The sequence below is a fragment of the Zeugodacus cucurbitae genome, chromosome 4, assembly GCF_028554725.1.
Source record: "Zeugodacus cucurbitae isolate PBARC_wt_2022May chromosome 4, idZeuCucr1.2, whole genome shotgun sequence".
NCBI lineage: Eukaryota > Metazoa > Arthropoda > Insecta > Diptera > Tephritidae > Zeugodacus > Zeugodacus cucurbitae.
Window position 1 is genome coordinate 34,322,246 of NC_071669.1, and position 22,020 is coordinate 34,344,265.

At 37.3% G+C, this 22,020-nt stretch overlaps 1 long non-coding RNA gene across 1 annotated transcript; it reads left to right on the forward strand.

Moving 5' to 3' along the window:
- The first annotated feature begins 641 nt into the window (after nt 1–641).
- Nucleotides 642–20,659, forward strand: LOC114804489 (uncharacterized). The gene is made up of 3 exons (XR_008470766.1): nt 642–809; nt 9,150–10,908; nt 20,524–20,659. It is a non-coding gene; the product is annotated as an uncharacterized LOC114804489 (long non-coding RNA).
- The last annotated feature ends 1,361 nt before the right edge of the window (nt 20,660–22,020 follow it).

Consider the following 22,020-nt stretch of genomic DNA (forward strand, 5'->3'; position numbering starts at 1 on the left):
GTATATAACATATTCGATATAAGCACTTCGCACCTTAAGTTGTGTCTATGACTTCCATTCGTTGACTTTCGCACTGATGCTGGAGCGTCGGCTTTCATGCGTCGTTTTCCCACTTTATTCCTTTTACTCGTATTATTTCTTTTTTTTTAATTTTTATTTCTTCACTACACTTGCAGTAATATTTCAGTCGGGACTCGGGTCATTTTATTCACTGCGCTGTAAGCTGCACTCTTTATACACCTTTTTGTTTTATATTTTCACTATTTAACGGCGTATGTACTCTGTCACTCTGTTATCACTACACTCCACATGTTACTCATACATGTATATATACTCACATAACGTAGTAGCATTCAAATCCAGTAGTATATGATATATGTATATGAAACACCATACATTCACCCACGACTTCCTTATTGCACTTTCCCTCTTTCACTTCCTTTCCTTACACGCTATCACATTCAATTGAGTAAATGTTGAAAATGCGCAAACTCCCTCAAGCTCAGCATTATTTTGAATACGCTTTCATTGACACAATATGTCAGGAGAGTTATATATTGTGTCAATAGCTCCGGCTTCTCCTTTCAGTAATCGCGCTCCCACTTTTCTTCCGTTCACTTATTTTCCAGGCACAACCGAACACAATCAGTTTCGAACAGTAACTGATTTTGTATTGTGAAGGATAGTAATAATCGTGAATCAGGACGGAACGCGTAGGTGGATTTCATCTCAATACAAGATGTACTCGTGTTCATCTGGTGGATGCTGTCTCATTTGAGTGAAGTTTGTTCATGAAAAGTTCCACAATCGTAAGTGAGCTGTTCATTTTATACTATTTTGCCAAATTCATTTTAATAATACACACATCTTTGTGTTTTAATCCAGAAAATGAAAATACCAACTACTAAAATATACAATATGTCTAAATTTGATTCAATGATCTAATTTTTTTATTATATTAATGTAATGACAATGCTTTATATTGAAACAGTTTTTAATTTATTGTTCTAGATGGAAAAAATATCATAATCATATTGAGATCCTTTGAAATTTAAAGGTTGGTGGCTTGAACGTAAAATTACTCGTATACAATTGTTTAGGCGACCAAAAATTACACAGCCACAAATTTCATGACCTCGGGATCTTACTATATGTACTATTTGTTTTTGTTACTGAATCCGAATTCGAGGTCCATTTAGCCCCATCAGATCAGTGTAAATTTTTCTATACACCTTCTAAAACACAGAAATGCATTTATTATATTATATTATATTTTCTTTAAATTGTAAGTTTTATTTAGCAGTTATTTAGAATGATCAGATTTTGTTGTGTTCGACAACTGCCATTTTAAAGATACAGTGGAACTTCTCTAACTCGAAACACCATAACCCACAAAAAACTTCGAGTTAGAGAGACTTCCAGTTATAGAATTTTTAATTAAAGCAAACAATTTTTTAAAAACCTGTAAAATATAAATTTATACACAAGTTTTAATTATGTATTTCCTTCGCATAACGTTTTATTTAAATACGTCTGTAATTTTGTATGGTGCACTTTGCTACTGTTTGGCTCTCGGCGTCTGTATGCTTTTGTTACATGATTTATGAAATAATAGCATTTTTTTCTCCTCCATACGATATAGAGACACTTTTTCAAATTGTGCCTCGATAGTCCCATTTTAAATTTAGTATTATGCCCTGGTCTAAAAGTGCGATTTATGGAAAGAGATTTGTATGAAATTTGATTGCTATTGCCAATTCAAGAGTTCGAGTTATGGAGAACTTCGAGTTAAGGAAGTTATGGAGGGAAATTTGTATGAAATTTGATTTCCAAACGCTATTGCAAATACAAAAGTTCGAGTTACGACGATCTTCGAGTTATAGAAATTCCACTGTATATTCATAATGCCACTCTCACAGAAACCCCCGTTGGCAATAAACATGCACACGCGATTTTTAATGGCTTCTCTTGAGGCGAATTTTTCACCAGCAACATCATTCGCCCATAGACAGGAAGTTAGTGCCAAACTACCATGTAAGAGGGTTGCAAAAGAACCTCAAAAAACACTCCCGGAACTTCTATCGAATCACTATCGTGCTAGGTGGCTTGGCGTTGTCCTAATGGTACACAATTATTGCCTTGTATATTTGGTTATGTACACTAAACAAAGCGAGTATTGCAACTTGTTGCGAGAGTATAAAAATAGGCTATTAGAGACTGTTCAAAATTCAACTCTTATCTGAACAATGCCAAATAGTGATATTTTGTAAAGCAATTGTAAAGGGAGGATGGGATCATGTGTGGAAGTTCAAGTAAGTGAGGAAAGTTTTTGATTGTCATTCACTTGGGAGTGGCCAGAAACGATTCTTCTCCGCATCAAAACACTCCAGCTCTGAAAGTGTTCGATGCAGTACCCGCTGGAGGAAGCCGAGGAAGGGGAAGGCCTCCGCTCCGTTGGAGAGACCAGGTGGAGAGCGACCTGGTTACACTTGAAATCTCCAACTGGCGCCGAACTGTGAAGGACAGCGGCCATATAAAGGAGCGCAAATTCGGTGTGGGATTCGTGGTGGGAGAGAGACTCCGTCGTCGAGTCCTGGCATTCACTCCGGTGGATGAACGTCTAGCCACAATCCGCATCAAAGCGAGGTTCTTCAACATATCGCTGATCTGCGCCCACGCCCCGACGGAAGAGAAGGACGAAGTGATCAAAGATACCTTCTATGAGCGCCTAGAACGTACCTATGAGCGCTGCCCACGCCACGATGTCAAAATCGTGCTTGGCGATTTCAACGCTAGGGTGGGTAAAGAAGGTGTCTTTGGCACAACAGTCGGAAAATTTAGCCTCCATGACGAAACATCGCCAAACGGTCTGAGGCTGATCGACTTCGCTGGGGCCCGAAATATGGTCGTCTGTAGTACTAGATTCCAGCATAAGAAAATCCATCAAGCTACTTGGCTGTCCCCGGATCGACACTCGCAACCAGATCGATCATGTTGTGATAGATGGACGACATGTCTTCAGTGTTTTTGATGTGCGTACGCTTTGTGGTCCCAACATCGACTCGGACCACTATCTTGTAGCAGCTAAGATACACACCCGCCTCTGTGTAGAAAAGCGCACACGTCAACAAACACAAGGAAGGTTCGACATCGAGAAGCTGCAATCACAACCGACAGCCGAACGATTTTCTACTCGACTTGCACTGCTGCTCTCTGAGAGCACTCATCAGCAACTCGGTATGAGGGATCTGCGGGAGGGTATATCAAACTCCTTATGTACAGCTGCAACCGAAACCATTGGCTTTCGAAAAAGTCAAAAAAACAGTTGGTATGAAGAGGATTGTCGTCTCGCAGTGGAGAGAGAACAGACTGCCTACCTCGCAATGTTGCGATCGACCGCAACGCGAGCATAATGGGAAAGATACTGAGAGCTGAAGAGGGAAGCGAGACGCATTTGCAGACAAAAAAAGAAAGAGGCCGAAATGCGTGAGTATGAAGAGCTTGACTAGCTGGCTGACAGGGGTAATGCTCGAAAATTATACGAAAAGATCCGGCGACTAACTTAAGGTTTCAAGACCGGAGCACACTTCGGTAGGACCCCCAGAGGTGATGTTGTTATTGATGACCAGAGTATACTGAGTTTGTGGAGGGCACACTTCTCCAGCCTGCTGAATGGCAGTGAAAGTACAATACCAGGAGATGGCGAACCCGATTCCCCAATCGACGACGATGGAGCAGATGTTCCATTGCCCGACCGTGAAGAAATTCGAATAGCAATTACCCGCTTGAAGAACGACAAGGCGGCGGGGGCCGAGGGATTGCCGGCCAAGCTATTCAAATACGGCGGCAAAGTGCTGATAAGGCGCATGCATCAGCTTCTTTGCGGAATATGGTCAGAAGAAAGCATGCCTGACGATTGGAATCTCAGTGTACTCTGCCCAATACACCCGTATAAGGTTCTGTCGATCGTACTGTGTGAAAGACTAAAGCCCACCGTCAACAAACTGATTGGACCTTATCAGTGTGGCTTTAGACCAGATATTCACCATGCGCCAAATTTTGGAGAAGACCCGTGAAAATAGGATCGACACACACCATCTCTTTGCCGACTTTAAAGCTGCTTTCGACAGCACGAAAAGGAGCTGCCTTTATGCCGCGATGTCTGAATTTGGTATCCCCGCAAAACTAATATGGCTGTGTAAGCTGACGTTGAGCAACACCAAAGCTCCGTCAGGATCGGGAAGGACCTCTCCGAGCCGTTCGATACCAAACGAGGATTCAGAAAAGGTGACTCACTCTCGTTTGATTTCTTTAACTTGATGCTGGAGAAAATAATACGAGCTGCAGAGCTAAATAGAGAAGGTACAATCTTCTATAAGAGTGTACATTGGAAACAACACCCGCGCCGTTAGTTCTGCTTTTTCCAGACTGTATAAGGAAGCGAAGCGTATGGGTCTGGTGGTGAACGAGGACAAGACGAAATATCTCCTGTCGTCAAACAAACAGTCAGCGCATTCGCGTCTTGGCTCCCACGTCACTGTTGACAGTCATAACTTTGAAGTTGTAGATAATTTCGTCTACCTGGGAACCAGCATTAACAGCAATAACAATGTCAGCCTGGAAATCCAACGCAGAATCACTCTTGCCAACATGTGCTACTATGGACTAAGTAGGCAATTGAAAAGTAAAATCCTCTCTCGACGAACAAAAACCAAACTCTACAAGTCGCTTATCATTCCCGTCCTACTTTACGGTGCAGAAGCGTGGACGTTGTCAACATCCGATGAGACGGCACTAGGAGTTTTCGAGAGAAAGGTTTTGCGGAAGATTTATGGTCCCTTAAACATTGGCAACGGCGAATACCGCAGACGATGGAACGATGAGCTGTATGTGTTATTCGACGACATAGACATAGTCCAGCGAATAAAAAGACAGCGGCTACGCTGGCTAGGTCATGTTGTTCGAATTGATGAAAGTGCTCTAGCTCTGAAAGTATTCGATGCAGTACCCGCTAGTGGAAGCCGAGGAAGAGGGGGACCTCCACTCCGATGGAAGGACCAGGTGGAAAGGGACCTCGCTTCGCTTGGTATAACCAATTGGCGCTAAACTGCCAGAAGGAGGGATACGTGGCGCACTGTTGTGGACTCGGCTATAACCGCATAAGCGGTGTCTATGCCAGTCAAGAAGAAGAATATTATTAAAAACAAAATATTTATATATTTGTTTGATTTTTATTATTATATGTAAATTATAAAACTCGAGGAGATAAAATACATATTACGATTTTTTCACAGTCTGTTTCAGCAAAAACACAACTTGAATATAGGGTGACACACCCATTCTCGAATTTTGCCGATTTTCAATGGGCTGGTAAATGAATATAAATTATTTTTTAGGGTTTTAACTTTGCATACATTTATTTGAAGACTTAAAAAAGAAGAACAAATTTGACATAATTTTTTTGTTGTTGTTGTTTTTTGTGATCAAACAAAAGCTCTTCTTTTCGGCGGCGCATGTTATTTCCGCTCACTGGAACATCTGAAACCAAAAATTCTAACGGGATTAGAAAGAGTACATGTTTGGCTCCGGTATGAACTAGGACTATTAATTTCGCAGAAAAATTAACAAAATGGCTGAACTTTGACCTTAAACTATCGTTAATCAGATAGTAGTTTATTTAATTATTGGTGGTTACGAATGTTTAATTGTAAATTACTTGGAATAATCCTTGTAAAATTAATTTATTACATATTGTCACAAATTTTTCATGTATCTTGTCTTTAAGTTTGTATTTCTAATATACATATGTACATATTTCACTTGAATTTGGTTTTATTTTGGGCCTTCTCTCGGTGTTACTAGTTGATTTATATATGCATATGTATGTATTTACGAACTAAATAAGTATGCTGCTTTATTAAATCATATCACTGTATACATATAGTATAGAGACTACGATCCAAGAATGATAGAATACAAGATTACGATTTTCGTTTGCTTGTTTGTTCATATTTTAATTTCCTGTGCCGTGACGTCACTATGCTCAACGACAACGACAACGCAAAAGGGCCGACTGTATATCATCTGCGGCTTCACTTATGGAAAATTTTTCGAAATCGGACTATAACTTTTCAACCTCGAAATCTACATGAAGAACTCAGTGCCTAAAGGTAATTTTTCACCAAAAATATCGGCAAATCTTTCAGATATTTTAATTTAATTCAGAGGAAATTATTTTCTCCTAATTGTGTGTATATATTCCAAAAATTATTAAAATCGGATCAGAACTTCCCCTAGATATCTGAACAGAACTTTGCAAAAATACTGCGTTTAAAGAGTGGCATCGCTTTTCTAAAAATCGTCGAAATCGGTCCATAAGTTTTCAAGACACTATATGTACTATACATCGAATATGAGGACCTCAGTGCTTCTAACAAATTTTTTTACTGAAAATATAGGTAATTCTCTCAGATATTTTGAAGAAATTCAGAGGGAATATGTTTCTTCTAATAATATGTCTCCGTGCCAAAAATTAGTGAAATCGGGTCATAACTTCCCCTAACTTTTCAAACTTTCAATGGACTTCATACCAAATACATATATGCCGAATATGTGAGTCAAATTGTTTGTTATATTAATAAAATTAAATAAATAAATTGCGGGAGTATAAAATGTTCGGTGACACCCGAACTTAGTCCTTCCTTACTTGTTTTTATATTCGAATGAACAAAATTAAAAACGATTTCAAGATCATCATGTAAAAAATAAAAATTAATTTTCAAATCTTTATCACAGCTAATTAATTTGCAAGTAGTCGGTTACTTCTTAATTGAATAACATGCAACTACAAGTTTCTTATTTATTGTGATTTTATCAAGTAGTAGTCATGAAGAAGTTTAGAAACAGAGAACATTTGTGCAAAATACAAAGTACAAACTTTGAAAGCTACATAGATAGCAAATATAAAAGAGGAAATAACAAAACAGAACAAGTAAGGAAGGGCTATTGTTAAAGGTTGTAACCAATTATGTTATGCACTCGCATTTTAATTTGATTAAGATAAAATAAATGTTTACTCACATATTCGGCATAAAGTCCACTAGAATAGCGAAATTCATGATATGTATATAGTATATTAGAGCTGCGGTAATTCTTGGACCGATTTTACGAATTTTCGGCAGACAAGCCTAAGACTACACATTGATTTCACTGAAATATTGCAAATCTTGATATTAAGTACTTTATGGAAGCTAGAGGTAGTTTTGATCCGATTATTATAAGAAAAATATTATCTATGAATTTCATTAAAATATCTGAGAGATTTACTAATATTTATGTGAAAAAATTATCATTAGGCACTAAGGTTGTCATTTTCACTAGTCAGAGTTCACTAGTTTTCATATAAGATACAAATGAATAAATATGTACATATATTAATATCTATACTAATATTATAAAGAGGAAACATTTGATTGTTTGTTTGCTTTGAATAGACTGCGAAACTACTTGACCGATTTGAACAATTCTTTCACTGTTGGAAAGCTACACTCTCTGTAGTGAACATAGACTATATTAAATTTTCAAAAAGTTAGGGATCCATACTAAAACTCCAATAATGTAGAAAAAAATAATGTACTACACATTTGCAGATCATATAATTGTCTACAAAAAATGTCGCGACAGCATTTGTCTAGCGATTATAGTTTTGTCACAATAAATGTTTTTATTATTAAAAAAAAAATATATATATAAATGTCACCACTATATAAACGCTTTTTTATTTACACTTTGGAAATAATGTTTATCACAACAAATGACTTCATGTTTATGTGCTTCAATATCATTATATAACTTTTTGAAATATTCAATTTGGACATTCCATTCGAAAGATACCACAAGATTAAAATTCTAAGATATTTGAGAAATGTCACATGATCGCTCAAGCTGCTGGTTATTCGGCACCATAATACCCTAGACAGACGGCAGAGTTAACACCAATTAACTGCGCTTTTAATCAGTTCCAAATTTGTAGGTGACAGACGGCAGCAAAGCGAGTTATAAACTCCCATAAACAGCTGATTGACAATAGTATTTTCAGTTTGGTAAAATAAAATTGAGCAAATATAGCGGTTGTTGGCCGCACAATTGGTACAAAATCGCTAATTACTTATTAGAACTTCCTTCTTCTTCTGGACTGGCGTAGACACCGCTTACGCGGTTATAGCCGAGTCCAAAACAGCGCGCCACGTATCCCTCCTTCTGGCAGTTTGGCGCCAATTGGTTATACCAAGCGAGGTCAGGTCCCTCTCCACCTGGTCCTTCCATCGGAGTGGAGGTCTCTCTCTTCCTCGGCTTCCACCAGCGGGTACTGCATCGAATTCTTTCAGAGCTGGAGCACTTTCATCCATTCGAACAACATGACCTAGCCAGCGTAGCCGCTGTTTTTTTATTCGCTGGACTATGTCTATGTCGTCGAATAAAACATACAGCTCATCGTTCCATCATAAGACCATAAATCTTCCGCAAAACCTTTCTCTCGAAAACTCCTAGTGCCGTCTCATCGGATGTTGACATCGTCCACGCTTCTGCACTGTAAAGTAGGACGGGAATGATGAGGGACTTGTAGAGTTTGGTTTTTGTTCGTCGAGAGAGGACTTTACTTTTCAATTGCCTACTTAGTCCATAGTAGCACCTGTTGGCAAGAGTGATTCTGCGTAGAACTTCGACTTTAGAAAAATTTGGCTATTTCATTGCATGCGTATGTTTTCGTACACATTTAATTGAAAAACAGCTGTCAGTATTGCTTATTTTCATTCACAATAGGTTAAAAGCGGTCATGTTTAACAATGTTGCCACAAACTTCCACTAACTCTCTAAAATTTTTAAGATTAAATGGGAGTTAGCAAACGGAGTTAACTGAGATATCTCCCGAATTAATCCCGATTAAAGCAGTTAATTAAGTAATAGCAAACGGAGTTAACTGAGATAACTTCCGAATTAATCCCGGTTAATCCGGGTTAACGCCGTCGTCTGTCAGGGGTATCGACTGGCAAAAGTTGATAGCATAGTAACTGTCAAATCGATAGCTTATTATTATTTATTTGAACTACTGCATTATTAATACAAAAATATTGTATCATATTTTCCAGCCTACCTTCGTATTATTTTATGAGAACAGTACAAAAATCTAGACAGCGCAAACTGGGTCACTGGCACAACGAACAAAGCCGCCATATGGTCCTGTGGAGGCAGTGTTCTTCAAGAAAAGCCACTGTTGGGAAGGGCCTGTTACACACGAGCCAAAATCTGTGGAATCAAATTTTATAGTTGTTATATACCACCGAGTGTTCCGCAAAGCGATTTTGAAAAGATACTGGACGAGCTAGTACGCGATGTCCTGACAACGACGAAGAACATAATAGCAGGCGATTTTAACGCATGGGCGGTAGAATGGGGCAGTATAAGTACCAACAAACGCTTTGCTTAAGGCCTTTTCAGTGCTTGAGGTGGTGCTTCTAAATACGGGAAACAGAAATACCTTTGAAAAGAATGGTCGTGGTTCTGTGATAGACATCACGTTTGCCAGCAGTCCATTGGTGCGATCAACATACTGGAAAGTATCTGATCTGTATACGCATAGTGACCACATGGCTATTGCTATGGTGATCGGAAATACCAAGAGCAAAGAACATACGCAATTCAGGAAATTCAGGCGAAATAGTCAGAGGAGGCGGATATCACCAGAGTACACAAACCTGCACGACTGTTTCAAAAAGAAACGACTCGCCCTCAAGAAGGCAATTAAAAAAGCAAACTCTCCTGCTTCAGAGAGCTCTGCGAAAACGCTGACAAAAACCCGTGGGGCGATGCTTACAAAGTGGTAATGACAAAAATCAAAGATAATAAAGGGCAAGCACCTACTTGTCCCGTGTTATTGAAAAATGTAGTGGAGACCCTTTTCCCCACTCAAACGAACGAACGACCTCTACTAACATACACGGCTGCGGTCTTAAACACCCCAGTGGTCACTGATGATGAAGTGACGCAAGCTGCAGAAAGGTTTGGAAATACCAAAACACCAGGTCTAGATGGAATTCCCAATAAGGCACTGAAAATTGCTATTAAACACCAAGTGAGCATCTTTTCAGAGCTTTTTACCCGCTGTTTGCAAGAAGGCGACTTCCCGAAAATATGGAAGAGACAGCGAATAGTTCTTCTGCAGAAGCCAAATAAACCGGCTGGTTCGTACCGACCTCTCTGCATGCTGGATACACTTGGCAAGGCTTTTGAAAGAATTATCTATGTAAGACTAGAGAATCACTTGGAACAAGAATACACAGGACTCTCCAAAAACCAATATGGTTTCCGTAAGCACATGTCAACAATCGATGCAATTAAAAAAGTGACCAACGTAGCGAGTAGCGCTATAGAAGGAAAGAGATGGATGTACGGTACAAAAGAATACTGTGCGGTAGTAACGTTTGACGTTAAGAACGCGTTTAACTCTGCTTACTGACCACATATAATGAGCGCTCTTGAACACAAAAGAACGCCGTGCTATTTGCTACGAGTGGTCTCTAAATACTTTTCGAACAGATTGTTACTCTATGACACTGACGAGGGACCCAAAGAGTACAGAGTGACGGGTGGCGTATCGCAGGGTTCGGTTTTAGGTCCCTTGTTGTGGAACGTACTCTATGACGGAGTGTTGCGACTTCCCCTACCAACGGGAGTCCAAATTATAGAATACGCGGACGATATTGCAGAAACCGTCGTAGGAAAGGAGCTGAGTCAAACACAAAGACTATGTGAAGACGCTGCTTTAAAGATAAAAAACTGGCTCACGGCAAATAAGCTCCAATTAGCAGGACAGAAAACGGAAGCAGTTCTAATAACAAGTAGAAACAAGTAAGGAAGGGCTAAGTTCGGGTGTAACCGAACATTTTATACTCTCGCAATTTATTTATTTAACTTTATTTATGTTATATAATACACAATTTGACCCACATATTCGTCATATATATTGTATAAAGTCCATTGAAAGTTGGAAACCATAATATTAGGTTAGAAGCACCGAGGTCCCCGTGTTCGATATATGGGGCCTTAAAAACCTATGGTCCGATTGCGGCGATTTTTAGAATGGGGCTGCCACACTACTAACATAGTATTTGTGCAAAGTTCTGCACCGATATCTTCACTAGTACTTACTTTATATATTGTAATGTAACCGATTCAGATTGTCTTCAAAGTTCTAGTATATAGGAAGTAGGCGTGGTTGTGAAGCGATTTGGCCTATTTTCACAACATATCATTGGGATGTAAGGAAACTATTACAAACCAAGTTTCATTGAAATAGGTCGAGTAGTTCCTGAGATATGGTTTTGACCCATTAGTGGGCGACGCCACGCCTATTTTCCATTTTGTAAAAAAATCTGAGTGCAGCTTTCATCTGCCATTTCTTATGTGAAATTTAGTGTTTCTGACGTTTTTCGTTAGTGAGTTAACCCACTTTTAGTAATTTTCAACCTAACTTTTGTATGGGAGGTGGGCGTGGTTATGATCCGATTTCTTTCATTTTTGGACTATATTTGGAAGTGGCTAAAAAAATGACTGCAGAAAGTTTGGTTTATATAGCTTTATTGATTTGCGAGATATGTATAAAAAACTTTGTAGGGGGCGGGGCCACGCCCACTTCCCCAAAAAAATTACATCCAAATATGCCCCTTCATAATGTGATCCTTCATACCAAATTGTATTTCCATAGCTTTATTTATGGCTTAGTTATGGCACGTTATGTGTTTTCGGTTTTCGCCATTTTGTGGGCGTGGCAGTGGTCCGATTTTGCTCATTTTCGAAAGCAACCTTCCTATGGTGCCAAGAAATAAGTGTGCCAAGTTTCATCAAGATATCTTAATTTTTACTCAAGTTACAGCTTGCACAGACGGACGGACGGACAGACAGACATTCGGATTTGAACTCCACTCTTCACCCTGATCACTTTGGTATATATAACCCTATATCTAACTGGTTTAGTTTTGGGTGTTACAAACAACCGTTATGTGAACAAAACTATAATACTCTATTTAGCAACATTTGTTGCGAGAGTATAATAAGGAAGGGCTAAGTTCGGGTGTAACCGAACATTTTATACTATCGCAATTTATTTATTTAACTTTATTTATATTATATAATACACAATTTGACCCACATATTCGTCATATATATTGTATAAAGTCCATTGAAAGTTGGAAACCATAATATTAGGTTAGAAGCACCGAGGTCCTCGTGTTCGATATATGGGGCCTTAAAAACCTATGGTCCGATTGCGGCGATTTTTAGAATGGGGCTGCCACACTACTAACATAGTATTTGTGCAAAGTTCTGCACCGATATCTTCACTAGTACTTACTTTATATATTGTAATGTAACCGATTCAGATTGTCTTCAAAGTTCTAGTATATAGGAAGTAGGCGTGGTTGTGAAGCGATTTGGCCTATTTTCACAACATATCATTGGGATGTAAGGAAACTATTACAAACCAAGTTTCATTGAAATCGGTCGAGTAGTTCCTGAGATATGGTTTTTGACCCATAAGTGGGCGACGCCACGCCCATTTTCCATTTTGTAAAAAAATCTGAGTGCAGCTTTCATCTGCCATTTCTTATGTGAAATTTAGTGTTTCTGACGTTTTTCGTTAGTGAGTTAACCCACTTTTGGTAATTTTCAACCTAACTTTTGTATGGGAGGTGGGCGTGGTTATGATCCGATTTCTTTCATTTTTGGACTATATTTGGAAGTGGCTAAAAAAAATGACTGCAGAAAGTTTGGTTTATATAGCTTTATTGGTTTGCGAGATATGTATAAAAAACTTTGTAGGGGGCGGGGCCACGCCCACTTCCCCAAAAAATTACATCCAAATATGCCCCTTCATAATGTGATCCTTCATACCAAATTTTATTTCCATAGCTTTATTTATGGCTTAGTTATGGCACGTTATGTGTTTTCGGATTTCGCCATTTTGTGGGCGTGACAGTGGTCCGATTTTGCTCATTTTCGAAAGCAACCTTCCTATGGTGCCAAGAAATAAGTGTGCCAAGTTTCATCAAGATATCTTAATTTTTACTCAAGTTACAGCTTGCACAGACGGACGGACGGACGGACGGACGGACAGACAGACAGACATTCGGATTTGAACTCCACTCTTCACCCTGATCACTTTGGTATATATAACCCTATATCTAACTGGTTTAGTTTTGGGTGTTACAAACAACCGTTATGTGAACAAAACTATAATACTCTCTTTAGCAACATTTGTTGCGAGAGTATAAAAAAGTAGAAAATGTAACACTTAATATCGACGGGTATAACATAACTACCGAGCAGTCGCTGAAGTATCTCGGCGTTGTAATAGACACACGGCTGAGCTACAAGACGCACATCGAAAAAGCATGCGAAAAAGCGGCGCGAGTAACCGCGGCCATATCGAGAATGATGGCCAATATCGGCGGACCAAGCCAGAACAAGCGAGCACTCCTGGCTAAAGTAAGTCAGTCTGTGCTAATGCATGCGGCGCCCATTTGGGGACCAGCAATGCATATTAATACATATGCTAAGAAAGCAAGATCAGTGACTAGACTAACTGCTATCAGGGTGATCAGGGCATTCCGCACCGTATCGCATGAAGCATCTGGAGTCAGAGCGGGCATCATACCGCCTGATGTAATGGCAATGGAAATTAAAAGAGCTTACGACAAATCCAGAGACATTGGAAGACGGTTAACAACAGAAGAGCGTTACGAAGAAAGGCTGAAAAGTGTATATGAGTGGCAGAACCGCTGGGACATGACGGAAAAAGGGAGATGGACATACAAGTTAATCGGAAACGTGAAAGCTTGGGTGGAAAGAAAACATGGTGAGACGGATTTTTACCTGACGCAATTCCTAACCGGACACGGTTGTTTCAGGGAATACCTTTTCAATTACGGCCACGATGACGGAACCGATTGTTCCTTGACGGTGACGGGAGAGAAAGTGTGCAGCATATTTTCTTTACTTGCCCAAAGTACGAAGTAGAGAGAAAAGAAATAGAGACTCTTATAAAAGAACGCGTAACTCCAGAAAATATTGTGCACCACATGATACAATGTAAAATCGTGCGGAATAAAGTAAAAACACGGTTCGCAATTGCCCTCCAGGAACTAAGAAGAAACGAAATGCAACGTAGTAGCGAAAAAAGACGAGCTAGCGAAGAGTAGATTAAAAAATCACTGATGAAGAGCCAATTTTGGCTAAGCCTGGTCCTGCGAAGAAATGCTTAGCGGCAGTCCCGTGGGTCCAGTGAACTGCAGTCGGAGTTAAGGGTTTAGTACGTAGGTGTACTGCTACGCAAGTCTAACATAGTAAGATACTTTGTAGGCGTGGTCCCGAAAGAGGAGTACCTTAGCGCGCAGTATGAATCGTGCATGCTGTCTACTTATGATGGCTAAATTACATTTTCCCTAAAAAACATAAAAACATTAAACGCTACCACTCTGAATATTTTGGGAAAATTAAAAATGATCAAAACGAAACACCAGTTCTTTTCAGAACTAAATCCATCTTATTTTGATTGTTTCAGTAAATAATATATTTTACAGTTTAACTATTCAAACAGCTTAGTGACTCTAGTAGTTCTTATAATTTTTTTTTCAAATATATTCTTATAGCTATTAAGCAAATAATTTAGTACTTTGTACCAAGACAGTTAAATTTGTTTTCATTTTAAAAAGCTGAAATGATCTGCATAGATCTCAACTTTCTAGAAATACCCTGCATCGGGTATCAAAAAGACGCCGTTGTGGAGAATCTTCATCAGAACTGAAAATTGTCTTGCAAATCAAAGAAAATACGCATCGCAATGGCGATAGAAAGTCGCTTTAAGGACTTCTCTAGAACATGAGCGATTATCGAGCGATCGCAGCAACTTGCTGAACAAAATTTCAGAACCTCCAAATACGCGCTCGATAATCGAAGCCGCTGCACACGTGGCTTGAAGAGCAAAGTATTAGCTCGCCTTAGGGAGTCGAATTCGGAGCGTTCTCAACGCCTTCATGATCAGAGAGAAAGACAACGAACATCAAAGACTAGATGTCATAATCAAGTTTTAGCTCATTACTAAAAAATATGATTTCGTTTTCGAAATTCTTCATTTTTAATTTTTTAATGACCACACGCAAAAAGGAGGAAGTACACACATATGTATGGGAGAATGTGTATGTGTGTGTAAAAAATTTATATGTTTTTTTAAACCCTAGCGAAACCGGAGCAGGCTGCTAGTATAATATAAAGGCTGTCCTAACCTGAACAACATTTTCTAATTAAATTTTATTACTCAAATCTAATATCTAATGTGAAAATTAGGCAAATAATTAGGGAATTTCAGTGTTTACTGGGATAGCTCAGCACGGAGTACATACTATGTATACAGTCCATTAGGGGGCCTATACATATGTACATTTAAAAACATAAATATTCGTAATGCTTGTCGCGTGCTGTTTGATGTCCAAATCTGTAAAATCCCCAAAAGCCTAAGAACTAAATTTGTTAAGTTTTTTTTCATGTATTCAATGCATGAACCTACACGTAATACTTATGTAAGTCAGAATGTTACGGCTTAATATAGAAAAAATTATATTTTTTTATATTTGCTAATTAACAATATCCCTTTTCGGATAACACAAGTCGTACCAGCGCATTTATTTGTATACAATATACAGCTAAGATCCAAATAATAGGTCATGTATATTACATATATAAAACAAGTAAGGAAAGGCTAAGTTCGGGTGCCACCGAACATTTTATACTGTCGCAATTTATTGAAGAAATTTTATTAAGTAAGGAAAGGCTAAGTTCGGGTGTAACCGAACATTTTATACTCTCGCAATTTATTGAAGAAATTTTATTAAGATAACGCACAAATTTACCCATAAATTCGGCATAAAGTTTAATAGAATAACAAAAATCGTCATATATGGATATGAGGACTGAGGTAATTCCTGAACCGATTTCATTCAATTTCGCCAGCAAGGTACACTATATCCAATACTATACGCTCACTTAATTTTGCTAAGATATATCACATGTTAACCAATACATATATGCGTAATAAAGCCCAACGAATTTTTGAAAAACTTATAATTAGGTATATGGGAGCTAGGGGATGATATTTTTGAAAAACCTATAATTATGTATGTGGGAGCTAGGGGATGTTGTGACCCGATTTTAATAATTTTTTGAACAGAGATACAGTATTGGAAGAAAACAATTTCCTCTAAATTACATAAAATTAGCTGAGAGATTTACCCATATTTTCGGTTAAAATTTAACCTTAGGCGCTGTGTTCAACATGTTCGATATCTGGGGCCTTGAAAAGGTATAGTCCGTTTTCGACAATTTTTTCACAAATGATGCCACAGATCATTTACTGTATTTGTGTAAAGTTTTATTTCGCTATCATCATTGGTTCCTAATGTATATATTATAAAGTGAAGGATTCAGATGGAATTCAAAATTGAGTTATAAAGAAAGTAGTCGTGGTTGTGAACCGATTTCATCCATTTTCCACACATGTCATCAGGGTGTCAATAAAATATTATATACCGAATTTCATTGAAATCTGTCGCGTAGTTTCTGAGATATGGTTTTTGACCCATAAGTGGGCGATGCCACGCCCATTTCCCCTTTTGTAAAAAGATCTGAGTGCAGCTCCTTCTGCTATCATTTCTGTGAAATTTTGTGTTTCTGACGTTTCTCGTTAGTGAGTTAACGCACTTTTAGTCATTTTCAACCTAACTTTTGTATGGGAGGTGGGCGTGGTTATTATCCGATTTCTTTCATTTTTTGACTGTATAAGGAAACGGCTAAAAGAAGCAACTGCAGAAAGTTTGGTTTATATAACTTTATTGGTTTGCAAGATATATACAAAAAACATATTTGGGGGCGGGGTCACCACTTTTCCAAAAAAATTACATTCAAATGTGCCCCTCCCTAATGCGATCCAATGTTCCAAATTTTATTTTCATAACTTTATTTATGGCTTAGTTATAGCTAAGCCATAAATAAAGTAAAGGAACACGTGTTCCAAGTTTCATTAAGATATCTCAATTTTTACTCAAGTTACAGCTTGCACGGACGGACAGACGGACAGACGGACGGACGGACAGACAGACATCCGGATTTGAACTTTACTCTTCACCCTGATCACTTTGGTATATATAACCCTATATCTAACTCGTTTAGTTTTAGGACTTACAAACAACCGTTATGTGGACAAAACTATAATACTCTCTTTAGCAACTTTTGTTGCGAGAGTATAAAAAGCTGCGCAAGCTAAAATATATCTATTCATTGTCGCACAATTAGAGCAAATTTTAAAGAGTTATATAACCAATACATCACGACACTATTCAGTTATCTGAGCAAATTCCGAACCATATGAATAAAACTATATACGTTTTGTTAACCAAATGTCTAACTCTAACATATATGTAGTGGAATTTGTATATAATGTTGTTAATTTTTGGTTCTCTCCTATTATTTTGAACGTCACCGTACATACTACTACTCATATATATGTATATGGTTAACATTACAATTAAAATTAAAAAAATTTGTCCATAAAAATTGCCTGTTTGTTTGCTACTATTACGGAAACTTTCAAATATAAAATGATTGACATTTGCTAACAAAGTTGTCAAACGTTCATCAGTCATCAATTCAGCCATATTCAGCCACGCTAATAAATATAAAATGTTTAAATACGTAAGTTTATGTATACATATCAATATATGTATATATAACAATAATTCTAAGGTTTTTACGTTGTGTGCAGTTTCATTTTCATCGCATACAGCAACCATTGTGCTAAACCAGTGATTAATATTTTTTTGAAGTTATTGGTGTATGTTATTTATGTTAATTTATAGTATAATAATTAATTTTATTATTTTAATCTTAATTCTTTTTTTTTTTTCATATAATTCTTTATTTATTGAATCTGCTCTTTGGAGCCTAACAATAAGTTATAAAATCGTAATTCTAATTAAAACTAGACAAGCTCAACCAATTGATTGAGTTGTTTTGGTGAAACGTTGCTCCTCAGTGTGCTGGCATATCTCTTCTTTTTAGACGTGATTGATTACAAGAATGTAATAAAGCATTAGCCAATGGGTTTGGGTGATCGCGGAGTTTGGACAAATATTTATTTCTGCTGTTCTCTACTTCTTTCTTTACCATGAGAATACCAAGATCTTTATGGATATTTTCATTACGCATATACCATGGTGAGCACGTGATTGTTCTAAGCATTTTTGATTGGAATCTCTGAATTATATCGATATTGGTTGCACAGGTCGTACCCCACAGTTGGATGCCGTACATCCAAATCGGCTTTATGACCGCGTTGTATAATAGAACTTTGTTGTCTAGGCTAAGTTTTGAATTTTTATTTAAAAGCCAATTTAAATGTGCTGCTCTTATCTTCATGCAGGTTATTTTGCTCGATATGTGTTTTCTCCACGTGAGCCTTCTATCCAAGTGAATACCAAGATATGTTACTTCAGTCGCTTGGGGTACTAAAATATTGTTCATTTTAACTGCCGGACACGTTTTTGGTCTTAGAGAAAATGTAACATGCTTGCACTTCTGTTCGTTTACATTTATACGCCAGTTTGCTAGCCATTCTTCGACAAAAATCAAATGCGCTGCTAATACTTTTGATGCTATAATTGGGCATTTGTTTCGGCTCACTAAAGCTGTGTCATCCGCAAAAGTTGATGTCAAAATATTACTAGCTGTTGGAAGATCTGCTGTATATATTATGTATAGAGTTGGCCCTAAAACACTGCCCTGAGGTACACCAGCTCTTATTGGTCGTTCTTCAGATATGAAGTCTCCTACTTTGACAGTAAACTTTCTATTTTTTAAATAAGACTCCAAGATTTTATGCATTTCGAGAGGTAAGCTTTTTTTAATCTTATATAAAAGCCCGTCATGCCACACTTTATCGAACGCCTGAGCCACATCTAGAAATATAGCAGAACAGTACTCTCTATACTCGAACGCCCTTCTGATTTCGTTAGTAATTCTATTTACTTGTTCTACAGTGCCATGTTTTGCACGAAAACCGAATTGGTGCGTTGGTATTACATTATTTTCAAGGAGGAAAGGAGACATCTTTGATAGTAACACTTTTTCAAATATTTTAGAAAGACAGGGTAGAAGACTGATTGGTCTGTATGAAGACGGCTGTGTCAAGTCTTTACCTGGTTTCTCTATCATGATGATCTGCGACTTTTTCCATGAACTTGGATAGTATCCGAAACTGAGAATAGCGTTAAAGAGCAAGGAGAGTACTGTTAAAGCAATATTTGGTAACTCAATTAGCATTTTTGGAGTAATTTTATCGTGTCCTGCCGACTATGACCTAGCGTTCCAAAGAAGTCTTTAAATTCGCTATCTGTAATTTTAAAACGAGGTGGGCAGTATAAAGCCGATAGATTTAAATCACAACCACGATTTTTTAACGATATTGTTGTAGCTTGTAACTGTGCTGTAGCATGAGAACCCAGAGTAAAGTGGTTTAACCGATTTCTAACCAATACTGCCGTTCCGCCATGTGCTTTTCCATCCGGGTCATTTGTAACATACAGTCTAAATCCCGGTATTTTAAAATTGTTTTTGTTTGTCAGATGAGTCTCTGATATTAACATTACATCTATATTTTTTTCAGACAGAAATCTAATTATCTCTAGTTTATGTTGGTTAACACCGTTAGCGTTCCATATACAAATGTTTAGTATGCTCATTTTTTACTTAATAAGGTTTGCAGCATTTGGTTTTGTGATTTTATTAAATCTTGGATCATGTTTTGCATCGTAGACATGAATTGTGTCATACATTGAGTCAGATTTAGAATCATATTTTCAATACCACTATTTGGAGGATTTTGCGGTGGTTGCATTTGTACATTGTTGCCTTTTACAACATTGGCATAGCTCCCTTGTACAGTATTATTTTTAATATTACTAGATTTCGGAATATGGTCTGTGATATCTATAATGTCAGTACGGGGAGTATGTAACATTTGGTTACGTCGTGCTTGAATTCCCTGTGACAACTTCGATTTCAAATCTTTATAAACAGGACAACCCCTGTAGTTGGCAGTGTGACTTCCTCCACAGTTGCTGCATTTTTTGTTTAAATCCTCTTTCTTGAGGATACATTTTGAAGTGGGATGTAAATCTCCACATACCACACAAACACTGCGTAGAGTGCAATAAGATTTGGTATGCCCATACTCTTGGCAGTTGGTGCATTGTACCGGACCGTTTCTTTTGTGTGGTTCTTCTACGGTTACTCTACGGTGCAGCAAATATTTTAAATTATATATTGGATGCACTTCGTTCTTTTTAAGCTGGTTAGAATTCGGCATCAATTCAATTCTAAACATCATCTTAATTCTAACACACTTTTTATATCATATAGTTTACCATCTGCTTCCTTGCGCTTGTTACCATAGTCACAGCGAATCCACAATGGTTAATAACACACTCTTATGCTGCTCCACTTACTGCTGTTGCCACACCATCGGTGGCTTTGACTGCACTCTCGTATGTTGAACCTTATTACGCCTCATATGCTGCTACCCCGTGGTGGTCTTCATATGCTGCATATCCATACGCTGGTTCCTACTGGTAAAAGGAAAATTGAAATTATTTAATTTCACGATTTGCAATTTCATATGAAAATAATTTTGATTCATATATGCAAATTTTTTGTTAATATTATGAGTACATTTATAAAACTTTTAAACATTACGATATAATAAAACCAATATAACTATTTTACAATATATGTATGTATATGCATATGTAGTACAATATATGCATTTTACTATGTCCGATTATAGGGACTCTATACCTAATATAACATGTGTTGATTTTACCATATTCCATATTCAACTTTACAAAAATTATATGTGTATGTAGAATAACACTTTCTCTTTGAACTAAATGTCGTTTGATAAAAAATACGTTTCACGATTTCGTTAATTTGTAGCGATGTATACAAGGATTTCCATCCGCCATAATAGTGTTTATACGATGATTTCGAATATACAGTACTTTTCGTTTAATTGGCCCTTTGGTTAATTGGTTTCACCGTTTAATTGAACCGTGTGATCGGGCAAAACATTTAGCATATGAAATAACATGTAAATTTCTCCGGATAATTGAACCCGGTTAAATGATTTTCCCGGTTAGTTGGTTCAAAATTTATGTCATCAAAAATTATTTTCCCCGGTTAATTCCACCAAATAATATTGTTGAAAAAAACTAATATTAATTTTTTTTTTGCAAAACTGTAAATTTTTTAATAATAAATTTTAAAAGCAAATATACATGTACATAAATCATGGGTATCTATTTACATATAGATTGTAAGTACATATAAATTGTTTCTGTTATTGCATTTTTTTCTTTAAGGGTAAACAAAATATTCAAATATTTGAAAAGCGTTAAGTGCACATATGCATATTTAAAAGATTAGGTGGGTTTCAGATGTTGAAAATCCTATTCATTTATTCAGCATTTCAAAGATACATATGTACATATTTAAACAGTTTTTATGAAATTGTTATTTACAAATTCCGAAAGCTCAGCTGTTGGTACCTCATCTCCCATGGCATGTCCAAAAAAAGGTTCTTGCCGTGGATAGCATATGTAACTCATTATAGGTTCATCCAAAACAACAAACAAAAAATATGTCGATGGTGTATGGATAACTCTTGTTAATGGACGAAGGACAAAAGGAAAATATTAAAATTTGAATTTTTGACAGGTTTTGAACAAGAAAAGTAAATCCACGTGACCTGATGGGCGGATCGTCCAAAGGGTCTTGAAATTTTACTCGAATCGATTTGATAATTTTGGATAATATTTTAATATTGCAATAAGACAAAAAAAAATTAAAATTATGAAACCC